This window comes from Protomyctophum bolini (genome assembly GCF_963924005.1).
Source record: "Protomyctophum bolini genome assembly, chromosome: 5".
NCBI lineage: Eukaryota > Metazoa > Chordata > Actinopteri > Myctophiformes > Myctophidae > Protomyctophum > Protomyctophum bolini.
This window is the reverse complement of record NC_137866.1, coordinates 35592-62500: the sequence shown is the minus strand read 5'-3', so window position 1 is coordinate 62500 and position 26909 is coordinate 35592. Positions and strand designations below refer to the sequence as shown.

At 41.5% G+C, this 26909-nt stretch overlaps 2 long non-coding RNA genes across 4 annotated transcripts; both read left to right on the top strand.

Moving 5' to 3' along the window:
* The first annotated feature begins 10540 nt into the window (after window positions 1–10540).
* On the top strand, window positions 10541–19044 carry LOC308315466. Of its 3 annotated transcripts, none has more exons than XR_013964036.1 (4): window positions 10541–10738; window positions 15829–15904; window positions 16941–17155; window positions 18969–19044. It is a non-coding gene; the product is annotated as an uncharacterized lncRNA (long non-coding RNA). The 3 variants fall into 3 exon arrangements; XR_013964037.1 differs by having other exon boundaries at window positions 16941–17075; window positions 18969–19040; XR_013964035.1 differs by lacking the exon at window positions 15829–15904.
* Window positions 19045–23157: 4113 nt separating this feature from the next.
* Window positions 23158–25974, top strand: LOC308315465. Its single transcript, XR_013964034.1, has 3 exons — window positions 23158–23277; window positions 25407–25519; window positions 25885–25974. It is a non-coding gene; the product is annotated as an uncharacterized lncRNA (long non-coding RNA).
* The last annotated feature ends 935 nt before the right edge of the window (window positions 25975–26909 follow it).

The window sequence follows — 26909 nt, the reverse complement described above, 5'->3', positions numbered from 1 at the left end:
GTAAAGCAGAACTACTTAGTAGGAGTATTAAATACAGTAAGCTGGTGACAGTAAAGCAGAACTACTTATAGTAGGAGTATTAAATACAGTAAGCTGGTGACAGTAAAGCAGAACTACTTATAGTAGGAGTATTAAATACAGTAAGCTGGTGACAGTAAAGCAGAACTACTTATAGTAGGAGTATTAAATACAGTAAGCTGGTGACAGTAAAGCAGAACTACTTATAGTAGGAGTATTAAATACAGTAAGCTGGTGACAGTAAAGCAGAACTACTTATAGTAGGAGTATTAAATACAGTAAGCTGGTGACAGTAAAGCAGGACTACTTATAGTAGGAGTATTAAATACAGTAAGCTGGTGACAGTAAAGCAGAACTACTTAGGAGTATTAAATACAGTAAGCTGGTGACAGTAAAGCAGAACTACTTATAGTAGGAGTATTAAATACAGTAAGCTGGTGACAGTAAAGCAGAACTACTTATAGTAGGAGTATTAAATACAGTAAGCTGGTGACAGTAAAGCAGAACTACTTATAGTAGGAGTATTAAATACAGTAAGCTGGTGACGGTAAAGCAGAACTACTTATAGTAGGAGTATTAAATACAGTAAGCTGGTGACAGTAAAGCAGGACTACTTATAGTAGGAGTATTAAATACAGTAAGCTGGTGACAGTAAAGCAGAACTACTTATAGTAGGAGTATTAAATACAGTAAGCTGGTGACAGTAAAGCAGAACTACTTATAGTAGGAGTATTAAAGACAGTAAGCTGGTGACGGTAAAGCAGAACTACTTATAGTAGGAGTATTAAATACAGTAAGCTGGTGACAGTAAAGCAGAACTACTTAGGAGTATTAAATACAGTAAGCTGGTGACAGTAAAGCAGAACTACTTATAGTAGGAGTATTAAATACAGTAAGCTGGTGACAGTAAAGCAGAACTACTTATAGTAGGAGTATTAAATACAGTAAGCTGGTGACGGTAAAGCAGAACTACTTATAGTAGGAGTATTAAATACAGTAAGCTGGTGACAGTAAAGCAGAACTACTTATAGTAGGAGTATTAAATACAGTAAGCTGGTGACAGTAAAGCAGAACTACTTATAGTAGGAGTATTAAATACAGTAAGCTGGTGACAGTAAAGCAGAACTACTTAGTAGGAGTATTAAATACAGTAAGCTGGTGACAGTAAAGCAGAACTACTTAGTAGGAGTATTGAATACAGTAAGGTAGTGACAGTAAAGCAGAATTATTATACACTGTACTGTGTGTATACAATAGTATGTAAGAAGTATTATGTACTGTGTGTGTACAATAGTATGTATTAAGATGCAATAACTCACAGTAAAGTACAATGTAGTAAATTGTAGACTTAAGATAAAGATGACTGCTGCCTAGATTCCACTGAAATGTGGAACGCCCTACCAACAATAATAAGATAAAAAGAATACCTAGACTCCTTCAAAACCCGCTCTGAAAGAGCACCTACGGGCGTCTGGAACTGGCTGTAAAAATGTTAAAGTCCTCCTATTGTTCTATACTGTACACGTTTTCCTTTCGTTTCCAACCCTGTAAGCCGTATATGATGAGTACTGTAGGTCTCTAAATGTTCTGATTAATTGAAAATGATGTAAACAACTCTTAGTGCTTCTTCTGGGATATTGGGAGGTGAAGCGGCGAACAGTCGACGCCAGCGTCCTCACTTCCCACCTCCAATCGAACCCTTGATGCTGAGTGTCAAGCAGGGAGGCACTGGGTCCCATTATTTAGAGTCTTTGGTATGACCCGGCCGGGGATCGAACCCCGACCTCCCAGTCTCAGGGCGGACACTAGTCTAACCACAAGGCCACTGAGCTGAGCTGGCCTTATGGTCTGTCTGTCTGTAGCCATCAAACACGAGGTGGATGCTGGAAAATACTGCGGCATGGTCATGCTGGACCTCCAAAAGGCTTTTGACACCGTGAACCACTCCATACTGGTTAACAAGCTTAAAGCTATTGGTTTTGATAGCACATCAGTGAGCTGGATGCAATCCTACCTGGAGGGGAGAGAACAGATGGTGGAAGTGAACGGAACACTGTCCCCCCCCCTCCCAGTGAGCTGTGGCGTCCCACAAGGAAGCATACTAGGGCCTTTACTGTTCCTAATATATGTAAACGACATGACTTCAGCTTGTGACTGCAACTTGTTCCTGTTCGCAGACGACTCAGCACTGCTGGTCTCGGACAGGAACAAACTGCAGGTTGAAAAGACCCTCAGCTCTGAACTCGGTAGAATCTGCACCTGGCTCGCTGATAACAAACTATCCTTACACCTGGGAAAAACTGAATCCATTCTCTTCGGATCAAATAGTAATCTCAAAAAGGCAGATGGCTTCTTGGTTAGAGTTGGTGATGATATTATCACACGGAAGGATCAAATTACCTACCTAGGTTCCATCCTGGAGGCCAATCTTTCCGGTGATAAGATGGCCACCAACGTAATCAAAAAAGTAAATCAAAGAACAAGATTCCTCTACAGGATCTCCTCACTGGTCGACAAAAACACCTTGAAGACCTTAACAGGAGCCCTTGTACAAGGTTTCTTTGACTATGCATCCACCTCCTGGTACCACAGCACCTCAAAGGCCCTTAAAACAAGGCTCCAGACCTCCCAAAACAAACTGGTCAGGCTCCTACTTGGCCTCACCCCCCGAACCCACCTCACCCCTGCCCACTTTGACAGGCTGGGATGGCTTAGGGTCGACGACAGAGTACAGCATCTTGCAATGGGTCTGGTCCACAAGATTAGATACACCACCAAGATACCCATGTACCTGTCTAAATACTTCCTTAATGTAAACGAAGTCCACACCCACAACACCAGAGGGAGTGCAACAAACCATGTACAACCCAGATTCGGCACAAACAAGGGACTAAATTCTTTTCGCTCCTATGCGACCAAAATGTGGAACGCCCTACCAACAGTCATTAAGACATGTGAATCCCTTGGCTCCTTCAAAACTGCTCTCAAAGGGCACCTACGGATGGCTGCAATTCGAAACTGGCCTCTGTAAAAGCTGAATTTGTATCTGGATTGTACTATGTTTTTGTATGGACGTGGTGTTGGGTGCCTGCACATATGCACACATGGCATCAACGCATGGTGTTGTGTGCAGGCGCCCTACACTCTGTCTTTGTACTATGGATTGTACTATGTTTTTGTATGGACGTGGTGTTGGGTGCCTGCACATATGCACACATGGCATCAACGCATGGTGTTGTGTGCAGGCGCCCTACACTCTGTCTTTCGTTTTCTTTCCTTTTATCCCCCTGTTCCCCTCACTGTATATATACTTTTTTTCCCTTTTCGCTTCCTATATGATGAATTCCTGTTCTGTTCTTTAACTACATAGAAGTGTCTATTTGTTTGTCTCTAAATGTTTTGATGAATTGAACAATGTGGACCCTGTTGTAAACAAGTGTAAGGCTTAATTGGGTCGTCCACTCACAGTTAACAGTCTTTGTATTGAGTTTGTGCTTGAAATGTACTGTAATTCTGCAAACTGTTAATAAAGATTTCAATCAATCAATCAAAAAGCCTATTTTTGAGGGGCGCTACCCCCTCCTAGATACACCTTTTGTCCCTATACACGTCTGACATCTGAAATATTTGCCATTGACAATGAAAGGAAAAATTTGGTAAAATCTTTCTATTTTGTGATCCATCCATCTATCCATCTATTCATCCAGTGTAGTGTAGTGTAGTGGTGCATCATGGGTAGTGTAGTGTAGTGTAGCCTAGCCACACATAGCTGTGAGGTACTCCATCCAGTGTAGTGTAGTGTAGTGTAGTGGTGCATCATGGGTAGTGTAGTGTAGTGTAGTCATAACATAGCTGTGAGGTACTCCACCAGTGTAGTGTAGTGTAGTGGTGCATCATGGGTAGTGTAGTGTAGTGTAGTCTACATAACATAGCTGTGAGGTACTCCACCAGTGTAGTGTAGTGTAGTGGTGCATCATGGGTAGTGTAGTGTAGTCTACATAACATAGCTGTGAGGTACTCCACCAGTGTAGTGTAGTGTAGTGGTGCATTATGGGTAGTGTAGTGTAGTGTAGTCTACATAACATAGCTGTGAGTTACGCGCGTGAGGTACGCGAGATTGCTTTCCCTAGGATATGTCCGGGATAACCACGCCCCGAACTCATTTCACACGCCCCGAACTCATTTCATTGGTCGCTGCAACGTCTCCATGAGTGATGCGCTCTGTGGCTTGTTTGTTGCTATTTTAACCATTTTTATATGCCTGCCATACATAATTGCATTTCGCGAGTAGGTCCCTTATGCATAGACAGATTTAGTAGGCGCGTCTTTGAGGTTAATGAAATGTAGACTACCACCAGTAGTTTGTAATCTTCACACTGCATGGCATGGGTAGCTAGACTTACACCATCGCTACACACCATTTTACACAATGTACAATATTTCATAAATATTAAATAACGTATTATTTATAATCAAAATATATTAAAGTACAAAAATACACCATCGCTACATACCATTTTACACAATGTACAATATTTCATGAATATTAAATAACGTATTATTTATAATCAAAATATATTAAAGTACAGCAATACATGGCAACTTGCGCTACTCTTCAATATTTCAGAATGACTTTAAAAAATAGATAAAATCGGTATACATTTTTTAAATATTCCTAAAAAAGATAAAAGATAAATGAAGTTGGGAACTTTGGCGCCCTCCTTTGGTCCACCCATTCCTAGGACATGTGAAAATAATAAGAAATAAAAAATCCCCATTGTGTGTGTTCGAGTTTTCTCCATCACACTATCACTAAACACACTGCCTGTAGAAAAAAAACTGGAATGTGGTCACGGAAACTAACCTATCTTCTATGTCACTGAGCATCATGAAGGGACTGAAAGACCCACTAACCTCAGCCATCAGTAACATTATGAAAATTACAAAAATATAATTGTCTGGGTGAAAATCACCTGTGTTTAGTGTTAAATAGATTAGTCATCACCACCAACATAACAATACTACAGTTGTCACAATATGAAATGTTTATTAACATAATTATATATATATATATATATAATAAAAATATACATTTTCCTCCCCGATCACAGAGTGGCCCCCAACATGCACCCCCAAACAGGCCCTCCCACCTGAGCCACATACATTTTGGACAACGCCTTCATTCAGCCTGACAGCTTCTCCCACAGGCCCCAGAGGAAAGACCCATGTAGGAGAAACAACTGTCTAGTATGACATGTGGATAAACAGCCTTGGCAGCCTATATCATAGACTGGATAGTGGCAATGTTTTAGAACAGAGGGTCTGTGGCACAGCACTAATGTGAACTAAATGAACAGTCCTTCATATGAAAAGGGATCACTATTAGGCAGGCAGGCAACTATGTACACTAATAGCTCAAGAGTGGTGGAGCAGTTACACTAGTGATGACCACCAAGACATGTGTTGTCCTCTACACATTTAGCCAGGGAATGAGGTGCACTTTTCTTGCGATTCTCCTTCTCCTTTGAATAATGATGCTCCTTTCTTGAGCACTTTGGGGGTCGCCCAGGTATCAAAGCACGTCTCCCCCCGAGTGGTGCCTTCCTTCTGGCAATCGCCGTTGGTTGTACGCCAATCATTTTTGAAGACTGCAGATATCTGGCTTTGGCCTGTGGCGCCTTACCAAAACAATGCAGAGCGGATATGAAGGAGCTATCATTCATTTTGCTATAGGTTTTCAGAAATGCACAAATTGGTGCTGTAAAGGTTTGGGGGTCATCTTCCAGCTTCTTTGTGAGACTGCTGGAGAACTGATGGAGCATTGCCTTCAGGTCATCTCGCGATGACGTGCCTTTAGGAAAAACACAAAACACCAATTATATCTAATCAAATCATTTTGGTGATTATTACATTTAAAAAAAGTAATACGGTCAATAGAAAATACTGGCACATTATTGTCACTGACCTGAGGTGTTAGATCTGCCGGTTGAAGCGACCTCGTCCATGCTCTCCACCTGAGAGTCGCCCTCCTCAGCCCTGCCCAAACCCCCTGAAGTGTTAGATCTGCCGGTTGAAGAGACCTCGTCCATGCTCTCCACCTGAGAGTCGCCCTCCTGAGCACTGGCCAAACCTAATAGATGTACTGTACCGTAGAATAGTATACAGTGGAATAAAATATTTATTGTCCACTCACATGGCACAAAGTACAATGTGTCAAGTTTAGTGAATCAATTATTAATATAACTGGCATTATCATGTTCTGATGCCCTCCAGTAATCTTTAAAATCACTCACATGGGACTGGTGCAGATGCAGTGTCGTTTGCAGATGCAGGGACAAGTTCCAATGTCTGGAACCAGTCGTCTTGAATGACCATCCCTGAAAATTAAAATAAATATTGTAATACAAATACATGCTGCCTGGTTCTCATTAATGAGAATACAATAACAATAAGAGAAGGGGAAAGCTAACTCACCAGTTGCAATTTCATGGTAGAGCCGTCTCATCTGAGGTGTGGTGACATGTGGGAAGCTCTCGTGATAACCATACTTGTTCCAAACTGCGCTTTGGTGTTTGCAGAATGCACCAGTGACGCCAACTGGACACGTGCAGCATCCAATGTCCATGTTAACGTCATACTGCAACTCCGATGTTGCGCTGTGGACCACATAATGATTCTGGTCTACCTGTAAAAATGATTACAATAATGTTATTTATTTTACTTCACAATTGACCTTTTTTTGTGTATGTATGCATTTATAGATTTGTTTTCTTCCTTTATTGATAGCATCAAGTGAAAGACAGGAAAACGCGAGGGAGAGATGAGAAGAGCAATGCAGCAAAGGTCAACTCGTCATGAATGGGACTCGAACACGCGACGCGCCGCCAGGCCAGAGCCCACATGAAGCGTGCGTCAGGCCAGCGGGTGCCCACAATTGACAATAATGCGATACATAAATACTGCATACCTGTGCAATCTTTTCCAAATCCACATTTTCACGAAGGAAAGGCTTTGGTCTCCGAGGCTTCCGGTTGTTTGCAACATCCGTGAGGCGACGGATGTAGTAGGCCTCCATCCTGGTGGTGATAAAATCTACCAACTGAGTGACATTGAACGCCTTCAACCTGTGGAGGACCTGCTCTTTCAGCACCTTAAAAGCACTCTCCACAAAGTTGTTGGTGTTATGCCCTCTGGTTGGTAGATCATTTCGAAGACAGATGGTCCACTCCTCATGTCTCCCATACACCTGTAGTCATAGAACAGAATGTTCAGTAAGGATGGAGATTGTTACAGCATGTAGGAAGATTTTTTTTTGCCAGATAGTATGTTGTCAGTTGTATGAAGGATAAAACAAATTAACACACCTCTTTCAGGTGGTGGAGGAATTTAGGATATTTGATTGCAACAGGGTCATGAACACAACTGTTGTACAGCACCGTCAGTGATGGGGCAGAGTCAGCATAGACAAGGCTCTGGAATGAAGTCAGGAGCTGTGCTCGGTCTCTCTTCTCGATACCATTGTAGGCACTCCACAACCATCGCCACATGGCCTGCATTCAGGCATGTAACAATACATTGCATGTAAAAATCTATCAAATGTGTGAAGATTCAAATTAATCATAATGCTAAGTTGAGGGTTACATCCTTACCTGCAGTATATGGAACACGCACAGGAGCAGCTTGGCTCCAGGGAAAACTGCCTGGAGGGACTGCCGCAGTGCCCTGCAGTCATCTGTCATGATGACTTGAGGCTGTTCCCGTCCAAAGAAGCTTCCGCTAGGCAAAATGGATTGCAGAAGTTTAAGTCCAGATGTTATGGTGGACTGGCTCTCTGATGTAGTTATGAACACTCCCAATGGCAATCCTCCAGCAGTGGAGTGGGTGAGAAGGAGAAATATGCGGTGGTTCTGGCGGTCGCAGTTTCCTGAGGAATCAACAAAGATCATTTCTCCACTCTCTCTCAGCATAGTGTGCAGCCTTCTCATGACCGGGGTACATATGGCGATGACCAGCTGACCGTCTTCAGTTCTCTCCATTTTTGCAATGGTATCGCCTTGTGCCATGTTGTACTGGTCAAGTATATGCTTGAGATCTACCAGCATCGCCTCTCCTGATGGTGAACCATAAGCCTTCTGAAAGATCTTGTAGTAAAGCCTGCAAAAGGCAAGGGGAGGGAGAGTGAGAGAGAGAGACAGAGTAGGGGAGAGAGAGAGAGAGAGTCTAACTGTCATACACAGAATCATGAAAACTCCCTAGTTTGACACATCACATGCTACTTAAAGCATACTGAAATGGTGACGTTTTTACATTTTTGCCTTAAATAGGATGTTAATGTTATGGTCACATATAAACCCCTATAGAACAAATTGCTCAACTGACAGCCGGTCTAAAAATAACTACATACTTGAAACAAAAATGAAGATCTGGACAAATGGAGCGGTCTGCAGCAGCGTAAATGTAATCATCCCCTTCTTGATCCTGCAGATCATACTCGATCGTATGCAGTGCAGACGAAGGGGAGTGACCACTCTCAAAGAGGAGCTTCAGCTTCTCAATGGTCTCGGGTGAGACATCTCGCTTCTGCAGCGCAGCAGCACAGTTCAGCCGGTGGTTGTGCTCATGTCTGAGACTGATGTGGAATAGGTAGCCATTCTGGAGATGTGGATCTAAAGATCTAAATGCAAATGCAAAAACATAATGCATTAGTGAACACATTATTTGACAAATTTTCCAAGTGTTAAAAAACATGCAGTGCCTAATAATGAAGTGCAAGTCTGAATGGAGAAAATTGTGTTGAAACTGGTTGTAGGGATCAGTCTGGATTCTTGTTTGGTGGTGGAGATGCTGATTAAACTGAGGGCTGTTAAAGTCAGACAGATGGTAATGCATTTCTAGGCAGAGCCTTTGAATACACGCTTGGCTGCAGAACAATTTGTGAATTGGTTTGACAGTAGTGTACTGGAGGTTTAACTTTAACTGTAATTACCTTGTCTTCCTGTCTTTACTGTATTGTTCCCGTTTCAGGACCAAGAACAGCGTGGCACAACATGATCTGTTTTTGGTACTGGTACTCTTTACTGGGTTGTTTTTGGCGGGATAGGTGTTGTGCTGACACCTTAAGTCCACCTAAGACACAAACAAACTTGCAATTAAGTTAGGTGGGTCACTCTTTCTACTGCTGACTGGTTCTCATACAATAACATTACACTCCAACATTAAGTTACAGCTTTGAGAACCCACATCCACGCGAGACTGGACTCTTGATCGGCTGTCAATTAAGCATGAACAAATCAAAAACAAAAGAAAACAAGATTGACACAACTTCTGCTAACAAGATAGGTTGTGTGCCTGCTCAATGTTCAATGCAAACAAACTAGGCATGAAAGGCCCAATGCACACTAATTCAAGGTTTCAACTCAAAGCACTGTGAATTAGTTTCCCATTTTAATACATGGCTTCTTCCATATATTTGACCCTATTTAAACCACATGCATTCAGGGTTTTTTAGGATAATGTTTAAATGTTTTAATCTATTTATTTAGTACAGGATTATTTATTTTTTCATTAGTCTAAATGAATTAAAGGATGCATTTTGGACTGGGCTACACCATAAATGTACTTATTGGTGTTATTATATAAATCAGTGGTGCACCTACACCAGAGAAATGCATGCAGGCATAGTCATATCTTTTGGCAAACTTACCCTGTAGGCGTTGCGACCGTTGCATCCAGTATGGCGTGGATAAGTTTTAGCCTTCCTCCAAGTCACCTGGGAGGATGTTTGAAAGTCCAGCAGCCACTTTTGCACCTCCTCTTCTGAGGTAATTTTCAATTTAATTTGGGCCTTAAATTGACCCTCTCCAATGGTCTCATAGGTGCACACCAAGTGTTCATAGCCCTCAGGTAGCAGTTTCTGAAAGAAAGAAAGAAAGAAAGAAAGAATTTGTGAATGCCTGATTGATTTATTATTTATGAACAGTTTGCAGAATTACGCTACATTTCAAGCACAACTCAATACAAAAGCATTACACTTGTTTACAAGAGGGTCGACCATTTTCAATTCATCAGAACAGAGATGATACATCTCAAGGAGATATCCTACAAGCATGCATAAGTGCCTTACTAACCTCCAAATGTGGAAATGCAGCTTCGCCGCTTCCTTTCTGCTGGCAGTGTTGACAAGTTGGCATGATGGCAGACAATTTGACAAGTTGTTAACTTAAACAGAAATCTCCGAGGTGGCGGAAAGCCGAGGTGGGCGGAAGGGCTGTCAATAACAGCAACATGCACGCTTTCCATGCTGGAACTGAAGAGACGTTGCAGCGACCAATGAAATGAGTTCGGGGCGTGTGAAATGAGTTCGGGGCGTGGTTATCCCGGACATATCCTAGGGAAAGCAATCTCGCATCCCGGACATATCCTAGGGAAAGCAATCTCGCGTCCGGGTGGAAACAGTAAACAAACAAGGCAAAGAAAGTCTCTTAGAAGTTATTAGAATAAACAGCTTATCCTCCATGGAGAAAACCTTTCTTCATAATCTTTAAACGGTATGAACGAGCCTGTGTCTGTGTGACTAAAGAGAATAACGGACAGATTATCTCGTGAAAACGGGAGGAATTTATTTATTTCATACGGAGTTTGTTTGTTTAGTAAGCTAAGCTAACGCTGAGCTAGCTTCAAGTACACACGTTGCAGGAGGCGTTTCTACCAGAACAAGACGGTATGTTTATGTTTATACTATATACAATAACTAATATATAATATATACAATAAGAATATATACACTAAGAATGTGTGTTTTCTACCAGTAGAAGGTAGTTTTTCCACTGTTTCTTTTCCCTTTTCCCCTCCTTTATGATTAATTCCTGTTCTGTTCTTTGTCTATATAGAAGTGTCTAGTACGTCTCTAAATGTTTGATGAATTGAACAAGGTGGACCCTGTGGTAAACAAGTGTAATGCTTAATTGGGTCGTCCACTCACAGTTAACAGTCTTTGTATTGAGTTGTGCTTGAAATGTACTAGAATTCTGCAAACTGTTTCAATCAATCAATCAACCAACCAATACAATAAGAATGTAACAGTGTGTCATGCTTTGTTTATATATTGTCCTGAAAGAAAATGAGGCATTCCAGTATTATTAGTGAACCTGACAAAAGAAAACAATGTTTTCATTATTATTAGTAGAAGTAGTAGGGAGCCATCTCTGATCCATTCATTAGAGCTACTAGAATTTCGCCCCCCTTCGGGGGGCTCAATCCTAGTGTCGTTGCAGCGCAATATGGGAAGAAGGAAATTGCGGGAATTGACAGACTCCACTTCATGTTTCAGCTGTGGTTTTAAACTCAGTAGTGTGCCCTGCACACAGCGCACACTCGCAATTGCAGCTGGAGGGCGACGCGACACACACACACACACACACACACACACACACACACACACACACACACACACACACACACACAGAGCGATGTGTGGATAAATCACTGAGATTTGGGAAATGTGTTCAGAAGTACAACGATTAAGCACGCACAGGCAAATGTCAGAAGCATCTGTTTCGGTTTCCAAACAGGAAGTTGTAAATGTGCTTATTAGACGGAGGCAGCGTGATGCTGGCATCTATTGTGATGCCAGCATCACCACATTTCACATAGAAATATAAGCACCCATTTACTCGCTTAGCGGAGACTGTGGGGTGGTAGAGGACATCTCCCCGGACGCGTGGGTATGTCCAGATAGTTGCCTCGCGGAGGCCTCTTTGTCCAGTGTCCATTCTGGGTCTGGAAACGGCACTTTTTTGAGTGTTGACCCCAATAGAAGGTCTGCTGCTCTGAATTTTACACCTCTCCCGCTTAGCGGAGACTGTGGGGTGGTAGAGGACATCTCCCCGGACGCGTGGGTATGTCCAGATAGTTGCCTCGCGGAGCCGTCTTTTGTCCAGTGTCCAGTCTGGGTCCGGAAACGGTAATTTATTTTGCATTGACCCCAGTAGAAGCTCTGCTGCTCTGAATTTTACACCTCTCTCGCTTAGCGGAGACTGTGGGGTGGTAGAGGACATCTCCCCGGACGCGTGGGTATGTCCAGATAGTTGCCTCGCGGAGGCCTCTTTGTCCAGTGTCCATTCTGGGTCTGGAAACGGCACTTTTTTGAGTGTTGACCCCAATAGAAGGTCTGCTGCTCTGAATTTTACACCTCTCCCGCTTAGCGGAGACTGTGGGGTGGTAGAGGACATCTCCCCGGACGCGTGGGTATGTCCAGATAGTTGCCTCGCGGAGGCCTCTTTGTCCAGTGTCCATTCTGGGTCCGGAAACGGTACATTTTTTTGCATTGACCCCAGTAGAAGCTCTGCTGCTGTGAATTTTACACCTCTCCCGCTTAGCGGAGACTGTGGGGTGGTAGAGGACATCTTCCCAAACGCGTGGGTATGTCCAGATAGTTGCCTGGCGGAGCCGTCTTTTGTCCAGTGTCCACTTTATAAAGTCCATGCACTCCAGTGAATAGCATTTATCCATTTAGATAACTTTTTTATGTTATTTAATTACTTATTTTTACACAGAAACATAATGTGTGTCTTTACAATAACTGTAATGTAATAATAATACTAATAATGTAATGTAAAAATTATTTAATTAACGAATTAAATAATCTTATTTTATTCTGAAAGCAACCGGATGTCTTAAATCTGCTAGCTGTCAGACCGGAAGTTCTAAATTTGCTCATAAGACGGAGCCTTAGACGGAGCCAACTCGCAGGCAGTGCGAGAGGCTGGTTACAGGATTCTATAGGTCAGCCGTTTTGGTGTGACACACACGGCTTCCACATTTAGCTTCATACTGGGTGAAAGTGTCCTTCCAAAAATTATTATTTCGCTCGAAATTCTTATTCACAATGACATCGAGTTGAGGTGTTTGTGTTTTAGGGTAATTGTTGCATAAGCGCTATTTCGCACTATTTCTCCCTCCCCTCCCCTGTGTCTGAAGCAGCTAGCATGGAAGCTATATGGATTATGGAAGCTTTCCCTCCGATTGCACACAACCATGCCGTTATCCACGCGTCCATCCGATTGCTTTTAATGTAAATGTCCCATCCACTGAGCAATAGCGATATAAGCGCCTTATTCATTCATTCGATTCATTTGGGTGTGGGGCTGTGCAGTGCTGTGGGCAGCCTTTCTGACGGAGGCTCGGAGCTGCTGCTGCTGACGCTGTTCGAGTCGCATGGAGCAGTATAGAGTAGGCGTGGCGCAGCATTAGAAGGGCGCAGCAAATGCACGACATTGAGGGGTAGAAACCATCCCGGTCGCGTGGTTCATCTAACGCGTGTGTCACTGTGAAGGACTGGCCCCAATAAGTGAACGTAGTTGGCGTAGTAGACGCCAACATGACGATTCTGACGTAGGCTGGTGATGTTGAGCAACAATGGCGTGGTTGACAAAAGTAATATTTATTCAGTAATTAAGACATTTCTTTCAATGAAATGTAGCCTATATGTATTCTGGGAGTGTGCCGAATTTATTTTGCATATAGAGATGTGTGGTGAAAGTGTGGTTGGGTCGGAGAAAGCTGTTGGATAAACGGCCATGTGCTTATGTACCCCTGTCTATTAGGGTAGCAGGATTATTATGATTATTATTATTAGTATTGTTATTGTGATTATTACATGGATTATTGTTGTGATGTGAGCTTGTGGCTGACTCACTATCTAGAAAATAAAAACATGGCACTTCATTTAAAATAGGTTACAGACCCCTGTTATATGCGCTTGTTTTGGGATTCTTTTTAAAGACCTATTTACTTGTTTCTATGAGACATGGCAACGCCAACAGCGCAGCGAAAGGCATCCACGTCTTTCTCTTGTGAAATGCTGAGATTAGAAACGACCATAATTATTTCATTTCTCAACCTTAAAAAAAAAATAAAGACATCTCCATAATCCTTGGGAAGTGTGTGTAGCAAAAGTAGTCGGCATTGTCATGGTTGAAAGTATTCATGCAACACTGACGCTGTAAGCTGTGTGATGCTAACGCGCTAACGCCGTTAGCATGGTCTGTGTTGGTCAAAGGAAAAAGGATAGATATGAAACTACTGGCCAAAGTGTCATACAAAACACAACACCTAAAATCGGAATGTGATGGTGACCTATTGAGCACAAACAGACAATCATGATTTGCTTGCTGGACCTATAATTAATTTATGTGCATTACATTTCCACCTCGCACATATAAATCAAAAGCAAGATGGATGCTAACGCGCTAACACCGTTAGCATGTTCTGTGTTGGTCGGAAAAAGGATAGATATGAAACTACTGGCCCAAATAAATGTCATAGAAAACACAACACCTAAAATCGGAATGTGATGGTGACCTATTGAGCACAAACAGACAATCATGATTTGCTTGCTGGACCTATAATTAATTTATGTGCATTACATTTCAACCTCGCACATATAAATCAAGCCACAGTGCAGTCAGAGAGTAGTTCACAGGTCACACACAGGAGCAGTGAAAGGGGGAGGGGACTTGGGATGGCAGTGTAGAGTAGGCACGACATTGAGGGGTAGAAACCATCCCGGTCGCGTGGTTCATCTAACGCGTGTGTCACTGTGAAGGACTGGCCCCATTAAGTGAACGTAGTTGGCGTAGTAGACGCCAACATGACGATTCTGACGTAGGCTGTTGAGGTTGAGCAAGAATAGCGTGTTTCAGAAAAGTAATATTTAAACAGTAAAGAAGACATTTTTGGCGAATGCAATGTAGTCTATGTCTTTTGTGGGAGTGTGCAGGTTTTATTTTGCATAGAGAGATGTGTGGTGGAAGTGTGGCTTGGTCGGAGATAGAGCACGAATGAACGGCCAGGTGCTCATGTACCCCTGTCTATTAGGGTAGCAGGATGGATGAGAGCTAGTAGGCAGCCATCTCTGGTCCAGAGATCTAATGAAGGCACACAGCATATCATTTCCACAACCTAATAACATTGTCTCAAAATGCAATTGGAGGCAAAAGGATCACATTAACAGAGATGTAAATAGGTTTTCAATGTAATGAGTCCCGGGATTCAGGGATGGTCTTTTAGAAATGAGTCCCAGGGACATTTTATGAGTCCCACTTCAACGACATTGAGTTTGCTTTTTATGTGAAAATGATAACAAGCTAAATAAGCCACTGGCTTGAATCAGCCTCGCTGCGATTTGCAACTCTAGATGTTTTTATAATGGGGTGAATCTAGAGTTGCAATACCCTCCATTGACTCCCCATTTATCCAAATTGCGTTGTGTGTTGAACTCGCCAACATTGCAGCTGTAGGGCAACCTTGAATGATACTTTTTCAATCGGCAAAGCGTTTGTTTCATAAAAATCCACTGTAGACATGTTATGAGCTACTTTCTGTCAAGACATTCTGTGCAGGTGATTCTTTTTCAAAGTATTTGAGTTTGGAAGCACTCGTCGAAGTCACTGAATGGCCCTGCGTACCACCTGAATGTCCACATAATGCAGGAGGCAGCAGCACGACCCGTTAATAAAAATGAGTGCCTCCAAACTCCAGCACAAAATAATCACATGCACAGGATTTCTTGACAGAAAGTATCTCATAACATTTCTAGGGTGGATTATGAAATAAACGCTTTGCAGATTGAAAGAGGATAAGTTGAGCTTTCCCTACAGCTGCGATATTGGTGAGTTTAACGTCGTTTATTACAAGCAGATCACAAACGCAATTTGGATAAATGGAGGGTATTGCAACTCTAGATTCATCCCATTATAAAAACATAATGGTCAAATTAATACATTTTATGACCAAAATAAAAATTTAAAGAGAGCAAATCTTCTATCAGAGAGAGAATTACATTAAGATTTTCCACACCATATTGAAGACTGCAAAAGATATTGAGGTGAAAAAGGGCCTTACGTTGTATTAACCCATTTTCGGAGGAAACCCCTTTTTGGTGTTTTGACCCATTCTGACCTGAGGTTTCCACTGGACAGTGGACACTGGTCTGATGAACCCATTCTGACCTGAGATCAGATTCTAAAAAATGTCAGTCGTTCTTTGATTTTTTTAAAAATAGCATACCTACAAGCTCGTAGCGCGCCACTTGGTGGCGCGCTATGAGCTTGTAGATCTGCTATTTTTCAATAGCTAAAGCATGACATGATGCTAACACCAAAACGGGTTCCCGTTCAGAATGGGTTAAGCATTATGTTATGCTTTAGCTGTTGAAAAATAGCAGATCTACAAGCTCATGGTGCGGCACTCGGTGTCGCGCTCTGAGCTTGTAGATCTGCTATTTTTTTTTAACTGAAAATGTGGCGCAAATCTTTGAATATATATATATTCTTTCAGAACGTTATTAACTCCAATCTTTGCTTCTGAGAGGTCCCTGGAACTACATATTTTCAGACGGGGGTCGGCGGCCAATTACAGATATGTTTTGGGGTCCTTGACATTAAAATGTTTGATCACCACTGATATATAAACATGCGTTTTTCAGAATACAGTCAGGATTTAGGAGACATTTGTAGAATCTTTTTTCAGGTCTTAATGGGTTAACTATAATTGCATATTCAGGAAGTGCTCTGTGAAAAGATATGTCGCCCAATTGACAAGTCATTACCTTAGAGTATAATACTCTAAGGTCATTACCACAATCAGTTACTCTTTCCTTAGTCACTGTAAGGGCCGATTCATACTCCTATTTTAGAGCCGAATAGAAGTGGGTTCGGCGCTGTAGAACCTACAATGTGACGTCATTTGAGGTTCGGGGGGGCGGGTACCGTCCTAAAGTCGGCTCTTCGGTGCTACTGAAAATTTCTGACAAAACCGTGCCGAAACCGCGGTAAAATAGGAGTATGAATCGGCCCTTAGTGTCTCCCTCAGAGTCTTTATAATTATTCCCGAACTTTGGTATTTTAATTGTTTCTTTCTAGACTCTGTGGAGTCCAGACTGCAGATGATCTGTCCAGACTCATCCAGACCCGTTTCAATGAACCAGATGGACTGTCCAGACTCATCCAGACCCGTTTCAGTGAACCAGGAGGAAACGGAAGAGCAGCCAGTTGACAGTCAAATGATTGTGCTTCAACTGTGTGGAACAAGACACAATTACACGTGATATGGAGGTGTGATTGATTGATTGAAAATGGTAAATTTCATTATATTTCACAGTATGTAGAATGGATACATTTCATTATATTTCACAGTATGTAGAATGGATACATTTCATTATATTTCACAGTATGTAGAATGGTTACATTTCATTATATTTCACAGTATGTAGAATGGGTACATTTCATTATATTCCACAGTTTGTAGAATGGGTACATTTCATTGTATTTCACAGTATGTAGAATGGATACATTTCATCATATTTCACAGTATGTAGAATGGGTACATTTAATTATATTTCACAGTATGTAGAATGGGTACATTTCATTATATTTCACAGTATGTAGAATGGATACATTTCATCATATTTCACAGTATGTAGAATGGGTACATTTAATTATATTTCACAGTATGTAGAATGGGTACATTTCATTATATTTCACAGTATGTAGAATGGGTACATTTCATTGTATTTCACAGTATGTAGAATGGATACATTTCATCATATTTCACAGTATGTAGAATGGGTACATTTAATTATATTTCACAGTATGTAGAATGGGTACATTTCATTATATTTCACAGTATGTAGAATGGATACATTTCATCATATTTCACAGTATGTAGAATGGGTACATTTAATTATATTTCACAGTATGTAGAATGGGTACATTTAATTATATTTCACAGTATGTAGAATGGGTACATTTCATTATATTTCACAGTATGTAGAATGGTTACATTTCATTATATTTCACAGTATGTAGAATGGTTACATTTCATTATATTTCACAGTATGTAGAATGGGTACATTTCATTATATTCCACAGTTTGTAGAATGGGTACATTTCATTGTATTTCACAGTATGTAGAATGGATACATTTCATCATATTTCACAGTATGTAGAATGGGTACATTTAATTATATTTCACAGTATGTAGAATGGGTACATTTCATTGTATTTCACAGTATGTAGAATGGGTACATTTCATTATATTTCACAGTATGTAGAATGGGTGCATTTCATTATATTTCACAGTATGTAGAATGGGTACATTTCATTATATTTCACAGTATGTAGAATGGGTACATTTCATTATATTTCACAGTATGTAGAATGGGTACATTTCATTGTATTTCACAGTATGTAGAATGGGTACATTTCATTATATTTCACAGTATGTAGAATGGGTACATTTCATTGTATTTCACAGTATAGAATGGGTACATTTCATTGTATTTCACAGTATGTAGAATGGGTACATTTCATTATATTACAGACACTGTAATAAACTGGTCAGTATTTCACACTGACACACTGTAATAAATCTGGGACAGTATTTCTTCTTGTTGACCAAAGGCTCTCTTCCCATCATCTTGGACTTTGATACATCTGAACTAAACATCTGACAATCTGACATTCAGTTTGGGATTTTAGGGAGTGAGGATCATTCATCCTTACTTGTGGAGTTGTGAACATAAGTTGTAGCTTGGGGATGCAATTTGCAATCTGAAATTAAATGAAAGTGATAATTCTACCCTAACCAGGCATAATGTTCTATTCTTACCTCGCCATGGTCACGCTAAAGTCTCTCTAGAAGCATTAATATTCCAAACGAGAGGCTTGTTGAAGTCAGAAATTAATGAAGACAACTCCTAGATTAGGAGATGCGAGTGATTCTTTCTGAGCCGTAAACAAGGAAGTGAACTGCAGCGCAAATCAGCAAGGAGTACTGTTGCAGGAGGAGAGGCCATCCATATATAATTTATTTGGTTTTATATCAAGAAAAAAGACCTGAAGGTTAGGTTAGGGTTAACCCAATAAATGCATTTAATTCCTTCATTTCAGAGTCCAGACTGCAGATGAACTCTCCAGACTCTTCCAGAGACGTTTCTATTAAGGTGGAACCAGAAGACCAGCCACAACTCAGTACGTACTGTCACTACAGATAATGTTGATGAAACTATAATATCTCGAGATTATGTAAGGGATAATGTCTGGCTAGGTGGTCGTTGTAGGGAGATAATTAACCTCCTTTATGTAAGGGATAATGTCTGGCTAGGTGGTCGTTGTAGGGAGATAATTAACCTCCTTTATGTAAGGGATAATGTCTGGCTAGGTGGTCGTTGTAGGGAGATAATTAACCTCCTTTGTGTAATGGATAATGTCTGGCTAGGTGGTCGTTGTAGGGAGATAATTAACCTCCTTTATGTAAGGGATAATGTCTGGCTAGGTGGTCGTTGTAGGGAGATAATTAACCTCCTTGATGAATTACGCACAATGAATTAGGCTTAAAATATAACAGCGATATAGCTGCAGAAGATAGAGAGGAGCGCATGTTGGATTGGTCTTTTATTTAACAATTAAAGAGCGCCTGAAACTGGCTTTACCTCTCCATCAAATAAAAATATATATAATCCAAACTCCTCTGTCAATTGTAAACGAACGGTAACATGAATGAACTCTTCCAGCCTGACACTTCTACTACTAACCCGTCAGAAATAAAATCAACCACGGTTGATTTGATTGAGCATAAAGTTAATGTGACTGTCAGTGTGCGTATGGGAAACAATATATAAACTTCACAGATTATAGATCACTTGGAATTTAGGGCTGACCCAAAAAAATCGATTAATCGACGTTCAATCGATACGCACGGGAATCGATTTTTAAATTTTGAATCGAATAGTCATTAAAAAAAAAGCGGCCGCTTTTGGTCCGCGATACAGCCCCATTTGGTCCGCGAGCTATGCTTGCGCCTCGCAACGCCTCCTCTTTCCCCGTGTTAACAACAAGGAAGTCAAGTGCAGCTGCAGTCCCAGGAGCCAGGAAAAATAAATCGAAAGTGTGGTTGCATTTTAAAATACTCTATTTGAATAAAGGTTGTAGGCTACACGAGAGTGAAAATGACCGCTGGGAAAATCCCTAATTGAGAGTGTAGGCAAGCGCACCACAGCTCAGTGGACATTAAATATAGGCTACCATGTTTGATAAGTCATATAAAAACATTACTTACACCCAAATGAAAATATAAACTTCACAGATTATAGATCACTTGGAATTATAACAATCTGTTGAGTATTGCCTGAATAATGCCACTATAAAATCCCAACTTTTATCGATGCGCCATTGCGCTGAGAACCTTGTGGAGCCTGGCGGTGTACATTATACTTGTGCGCGCACCGGAAATTCAAAGATCTGCAATCTCATGCGCTGCGTTGTGCATATTGGCTGAGAGTATAATGGCACGAATGAAACTAGGCCTATATTCTTTTATTTTGGCGATGCGGAGAATTGATTTTGCCGTTGCCAGCGATATCTTATTTTTTTCTTGTCTGAAGACTGACCTGTTCCATCACTGTGAACTCCCATGCAGCAGAGCAGCTCCTACAGACCCAGACCAAAACACCTTTTCTCTTTGGCATTTAATTGCACCTGATGGTATTATTGTAATTATGTAGCCTATACTATTTGCCTGTGTTTTTTCTTTTAATTATGCTTTTTTTTGTGCGCCGATGGTGATGCTCCACTTGTTTCAGCCTGTGGGCCTACAGCACTTTGGTCAGCTTTTATTGTTTTAAATGTGCTATATAAATAAAGTTCGATTTAGGTGCCTTGGCCATAGAAGTGTGAGGTCATCTCTGCGCCGGGAACGGACAGTCCCCCTGGGAGCTGGACACACTGCAGGCCAAGACGCACACGCAGGTGTGTGTTTATCAGGCAGCCTTATCAATAATATCTCTCATTTTACAAGTGGGAAAAGTACTAAAATAACGAGTAAAAGTATCAATACCGGCCGCTATGAAGAAATACAATAAAATAAAAGTCCAGAATTCAAAATGTACTTGAGTAAAAAGTATGCACAATGTCCCAATTCACAAATCTTCAAAGGTTTTGAAAATAGCAGATCTGCAAGCTCTCTCTACTATTTTCAACTGGCTAAAATGTATAGGGCTGACGAGGTTATTGTATGTTTTGTAATTAATCTACAAGGAAACATTTCTAATAATTGTAGTGGAGTAAAAAGTACAATATTTGACTCTGTGATGTAGTGGAGTAGAAGTAAAGGTATCGAAAATTGGAGATATTCCAGTAAAGTAAAGAATACCTCAAAATTGTACTTAACCCATTTTTTCTGAAAAACCCATGTTTCTATGTCAGTCGTTCTCAAACATTTTAATGTCAAGGACCCCCACAAATATATGTAATTGGCCACCAACCCCCATCTGAAAATATGTTGTTCCAGGAACCCCTCAGAAGCGAATATTTGAGTTAAAAACGTTTGCTCTGAAAGAATATACATTAAAAGAATTGCACCGCATTTTCCCGATTTCTCAAAAATAGCAGATCTACAAGCTCATAGCACGGAACCACTTATGGGTGGACTAAAACCGCATTGCTTTTATTTTGAAGCCCATGTATTCTCACAGTGCACGCAATCTGCACGTCAACTTTGCACGTGAATTGCGTGTGATTGAGAACCTGTCTTCCTTCCTTCACCCCCCTCATATGCGAAAATGTCGGCTTTTTGGATTTATAGGTGACAACGTCGGTGAATGAAGCCCAGCTGAGCATGCAGCTTCACAACGCGGTAGGCGCATGATTACCAAACTTCCTCGCAGGAGGACAAGTTAAATCCCATTATGCTTTATTGCTTTATTTAACCCGCTCTAACCCGCCTCGCCAATAAAGTTAACTTAAAAGGTGTGTTAAGATGCTGCATCGTAAGGCGTTGTTGCGCCCCAAATGTGTCATGCTTCTGAAGTTCAGAACGCTTGGGCGATGTGCCGTGAGCTTGTGGATGGTCTGTTTTCGGCACACGAGTCGACACCGTTGAACCACAAAGTAAATCTGGCAGAACGTGCACACATCAATGCCTGCCAGGCTGCCAAGTCTCAACAATATAATCACTGGTTGGGTGCTTCTGTTCTTTTGGTTGGCGCCACGACCAGCTGAAAATTATCATTATAGATGATGATAGATGTTATTCCCGCTCCTGCACGCTCCCGTTGACTTTCATTCCCGTCCCGTCCCGATCACGGGATTAATAAAAATGTTACTCCCATCGCCAGACCTCCCAGTCCTGGCAGAGTGAGTAGTTCGGGAGCAGCGGACTGTGTGACCCTGTCTTTCCCTAATGGGACTGATCGAGGGTAGCTACTGGGACGTAAGTCGGGACTTGATCACCCCGGCTGGGTCACCTGAGTGATGTTGGGAGACCAGAAACCCTGATGACCTTGGGACACATCAATGAGCATACGTCCCAGGTGCATCCACGCCATGTTTTTTAGTTCATGCAGTATTGATGTTGGTACCATTAGGAGAGATAACAGGCAAATGTTGATCAAAATAATCATTCTACATTCTCTAATTGTGTAGACTTTCTGTAGAATTGTGTAAATTAACTGATGCAGATGTTTGACAATTTAACTCTTGAGAGCATCAAGTGAAACCAAATGGATCCGTACGGGTCCATTTGGTTTCATTTTATGGTCTTAAGAGTTAAATATCTAGTCCATTTTGTTAGCAACTATCCATCATTTAGCATGGAGACCACCTGGAACCCACCCAAGGACCACTGGTGGTCCCCGGACCACTGGTTGAAAACCACTGTTTTAGAGTAATTACTGTTTCTGTCTCACTCTAGTTATAATCTCACTAATAACTGTTAGTGTCTATCATGTAAAGGCTCCACTTATGTAACTAAGATAGCATTTTATGTAGACAATAGACATAGCACTATATTTATATGCATAGTTTCATTATATAGATATTTCACTGTTAGGTTCTTAGCTTGCTTATGGTGCTTATGGTTCATGATGACTATTTCGTCAGGGATATCCTGACACGGAACCTCCTCTCGGAGCTAAAGCATTAACTCGCCTATTAGTTTGTATTGTTGCTCATTTCAGAACGCGCCCATCATGTATGTGATGTATTACCATGTGTTGTTGTTGTTGCTTACTGTGAATCGTTCTGGATTAAGAGCGTCTGATGAATGACTAAATTGTCTCTCTGGCTCCCTCCCCAGGTGGACCCCAGCTTTGCCTACGCCTACACTCTGCTCTGACACAAGTTTGTTTTGACGGAGGAGTTGGACAAAGCCTTATCCTGCTGCAGGAACGCTATTAGTCAACAGTAGACACTACAATGCCTGGTAATTATTATTATTATTAGAGTCCACATTAGACACTGTAGTATATTAAAATAACAACTGGGCCTGCACACAAAGGGTAAAAATAAAGATAACTATAGGGAATTTTGTACACTTAGCTGTACGGTATCTACAGTATGTCAGTATGCCTACTATCATGAAGTATAAACCTTACTAAATGTACAAAATTCCCTATAGTTATCTTTATTTTTACCCTTTGTGTGCAGGCCCAGTTGTTCAGGACCCCAAGTTTTGTATACTGTGCATCTTACATGCATACAGACAAACAGAAGCTACAGAATACTAAATATTCTACAACACTGTCCCCTAGGGTAGGTACCCTCACATGTTCTCCCCGTGTCCCCTAGGGTAGGTACCCTCACATGTTCTCCCCGTGTCCCCTAGGGTAGGTACCCTCACATGTTCTCCCCGTGTCTCCTAGGGTAGGTACCCTCACATGTTCTCCCCGTGTCCGCTAGGGTAGGTACCCTCACATGTTCTCCCCGTGTCCCCTAGGGTAGGTACCCTCACATGTTCTCCCCGTGTCCCCTAGGGTAGGTACCCTCACATGTTCTCCCCGTGTCTCCTAAGGTAGGTACCCTCACATGTTCTCCTCGTGTCTCCTAGGGTAGGTACCCTCACATGTTCTCCCCGTGTCCCCTAGGGTAGGTACCCTCACATGTTCTCCCCGTGTCCCCTAGGGTAGGGACCCTCACATGTTCTCCCCGTGTCCCCTAGGGTAGGTATCCTCACAATAAAATAATCACACTCATGTGAAGTGAGGGGCGCTCTTATCATCGTACATCATCATGACGTAACATGTCGATTAAGACACACATGATGTAAATTCTCCTTTCTTTGTCAATGGCAAATGTGACACGAGTTGGGACAAAAAGCAGTATATAGGAGGGGCTAGCGCCCCTCAAAAACATGCAGTAATCCTGGGTTCTGTACTGCCTCCCCCTGGCCAGCCGGGATGCCTGATGGAGGGGAAAGGAACTGGTTGGAATAACGTGTTCCTTCCACACGCTACGTCCAACTGGGGAAACTCCCTGCTGTCAGGTGAAAATAAGCGGCCTGCTCACTCATCATGCATTGAAGGAAGCATGAGCTCAGTTCAGGGCTCTCCCAGGTTGGCAGAGGGAGAGTAACGCCCAGGATTACAGTTTAGGAAATTGACACCGGGTGAAAAAAATTGGGTTACAAAAATAAAGGAATCATAGTTACACAATGCCTGGTAAATATGTCCACAAATGCCATAGCCTACTGAATACTGTGTGTGTGTGTGTGTGTGTGTGTGTGTGTGTGTGTGTGTGTGTGTGTGTGTGTGTGTGTGTGTGTGTGTGTGTGTGTGTGTGTGTGTGTGTGTGTGTGTGTGTGTGTGTGTGTGTGTGTGTGTGTGTGTGTGTGTGTGTGTGTGTGTGTGTGTGTGTGTGTGTGTGTGTGTGTGTGTGTGTGTGTGTGTGTGTGTGTGTGTGTGTGTGTGTGTGTGTGTGTGTGTGTGTGTGTGTGTGACCTGTGTAATGATGATTCTGTGTTCTCTAACATTTCAGCTAACACCCCTGATTTGTCATTGTTGTAAATGAAAACCATAGAGAGGTGTTCATTCTCAAGGTCGGCTGTACCTTTGACTATAGCCTGGAAGAAGCCTTTCTAACCAAAGTGCTGAAGTATCTGCAGCTAATGCAGACCATCTCACAGCTAGGCTACAGTAAACTTTTAGCTTTGGCAGCCTAGGGCATGTGCATAAGTTGGTTGTGAGGGGCTTACAAATGGCCGGCCTTTCCAAAAGGAGAGCCAAGCAGTTAGCGAGGTATTGCTCAGTTTCAGCCATTATAGGAAGCCGCTCAATTTGGAGGAGGCGTTGTTTCCTTTATCCATGATTTATATCTGCTGCGCTGTGTCCGACATGTCAGCTGTACTGTATGTAACGATGCTTTGCCATCCATGCACGTTGTAACTGGCTGCTCTCCCACTGTCAAACTGCACTGGCAGTGTTTATGTCCTTTGTACAGTAACAAGGTATTCCTGTACTTTTCATTATGTGGACATAAATAAACATTTAAAGTGTGTGTGTGTGTGTGTGTCTCTCTCTGTGCGTCCGTGCGTGTATGGGTGTGCGTGCGCTATAGGTATGGATTAGGGATGATCTACAAGCAGGAGAAGTTCAACTTCGCAGAAATTCACTTCAAGAAAGCTCTGAGTATCAACCCTCAGTCGTCAGTGCTTCTGTCATATTGGAGTGGTATGTATGATAATTATAATGACTAGTCCTTATACCTGTTTGAATATATGAACACGCACGCACATTTGTTTTTTAATAATCTGTCTAAAAGGTTTCTCCAGATAGGGTAAATGCTGAATATTGGCTGATCAGTGGCCGATTATTGGAGCATCTCTAATTTGAAGTGATCAAACTAGCAATAGAATACAAGTTTAGAAGCATCTTTAACTGAATGGTATCAGTTAAATGTAATAAAAGCAACCTTAATGCCTCAAATCTGTGATCTCTTCAGCTGGTCGGCCTAAAACATCATTACATCTTTATATTTAGTTATGCTTTATTCCATACATCTGGCCCTGATGACCTTTGAACTCTGACCTTTACAGGTGTATAAGAAGCTAGACCACACCCACCTGTCCCTGACGACCTTTGACATGGTAACGAATTCTAAATCAATAAAATGTCTGAAACCCCGACTTCACTTCCTGCTGTCTTCTTCTGTGGTGTTAAATAAATGGTAAATGGTGCATTTATATAGTGCCTTTATCCATGGTGCTTAAATATCCTGACCGTTGTTCTAATGCTCTATGTTGTGATTAGGGATGTCGCTAACGGATCATTTTCCATCGGTTACCCCATAGCTTAATTAACGGTTGCTGATTTTATTTATTTTCTTTTAACCCAAAATGTATGTAATCTATCTAGTGTTCTCTTGGACGTAGAAATCTCTCTTGCACCTCCCTGAGTGTTTAGAATGATGACATCTCTCCATAACTAAATAACACCATCAGGAACATACATTTATTATTTTTAAAGTTAACCGAGAAGTATATAGATTTGTTTTAACGGCTATCCGGTTAGCCATTGACATCCCTAAGTGTGTATCGTCTATTTTCAGCATAGAGGGAAGAAAGAGCAGACCACGTACCAAACAATGCATTGAACTGTGAGCTTGTAGATCTGTTGTGTTGGCTGAATGTTTATCAGAGCTTGTAGCTCGGTTATTTTGGCCGAATGTTCACACTGAGGAGATGTTCTACACACAGCCAGCCAGAGGACAGTAGAAGGCCTCTGTGATCAACAGGTACAGCATGTATGATTGATTGATTGAAATGTTTATTTCACAGTATGTAGGTACATTTCAAACAAAAGTATACAGGTCAATACAAAATCTACTGCTACGACGATAAAACCAGAAAAAACACTTGTTTACATCAGTGTTGATTTCGTTGACTAAAACTAAGACGAAAAATGTTCGTCGACTACCTTTTTTTCACTGACGAAAACTAAATGGAAACTAAATGAAAATTAAGCTATGATTACTATAATTGATGACTAAATATAGGCCTACTAACAATTTTGTCAAGAGATAAAAACTAAACTTTAAAATGCTATAGGAAGAGATCCAGTA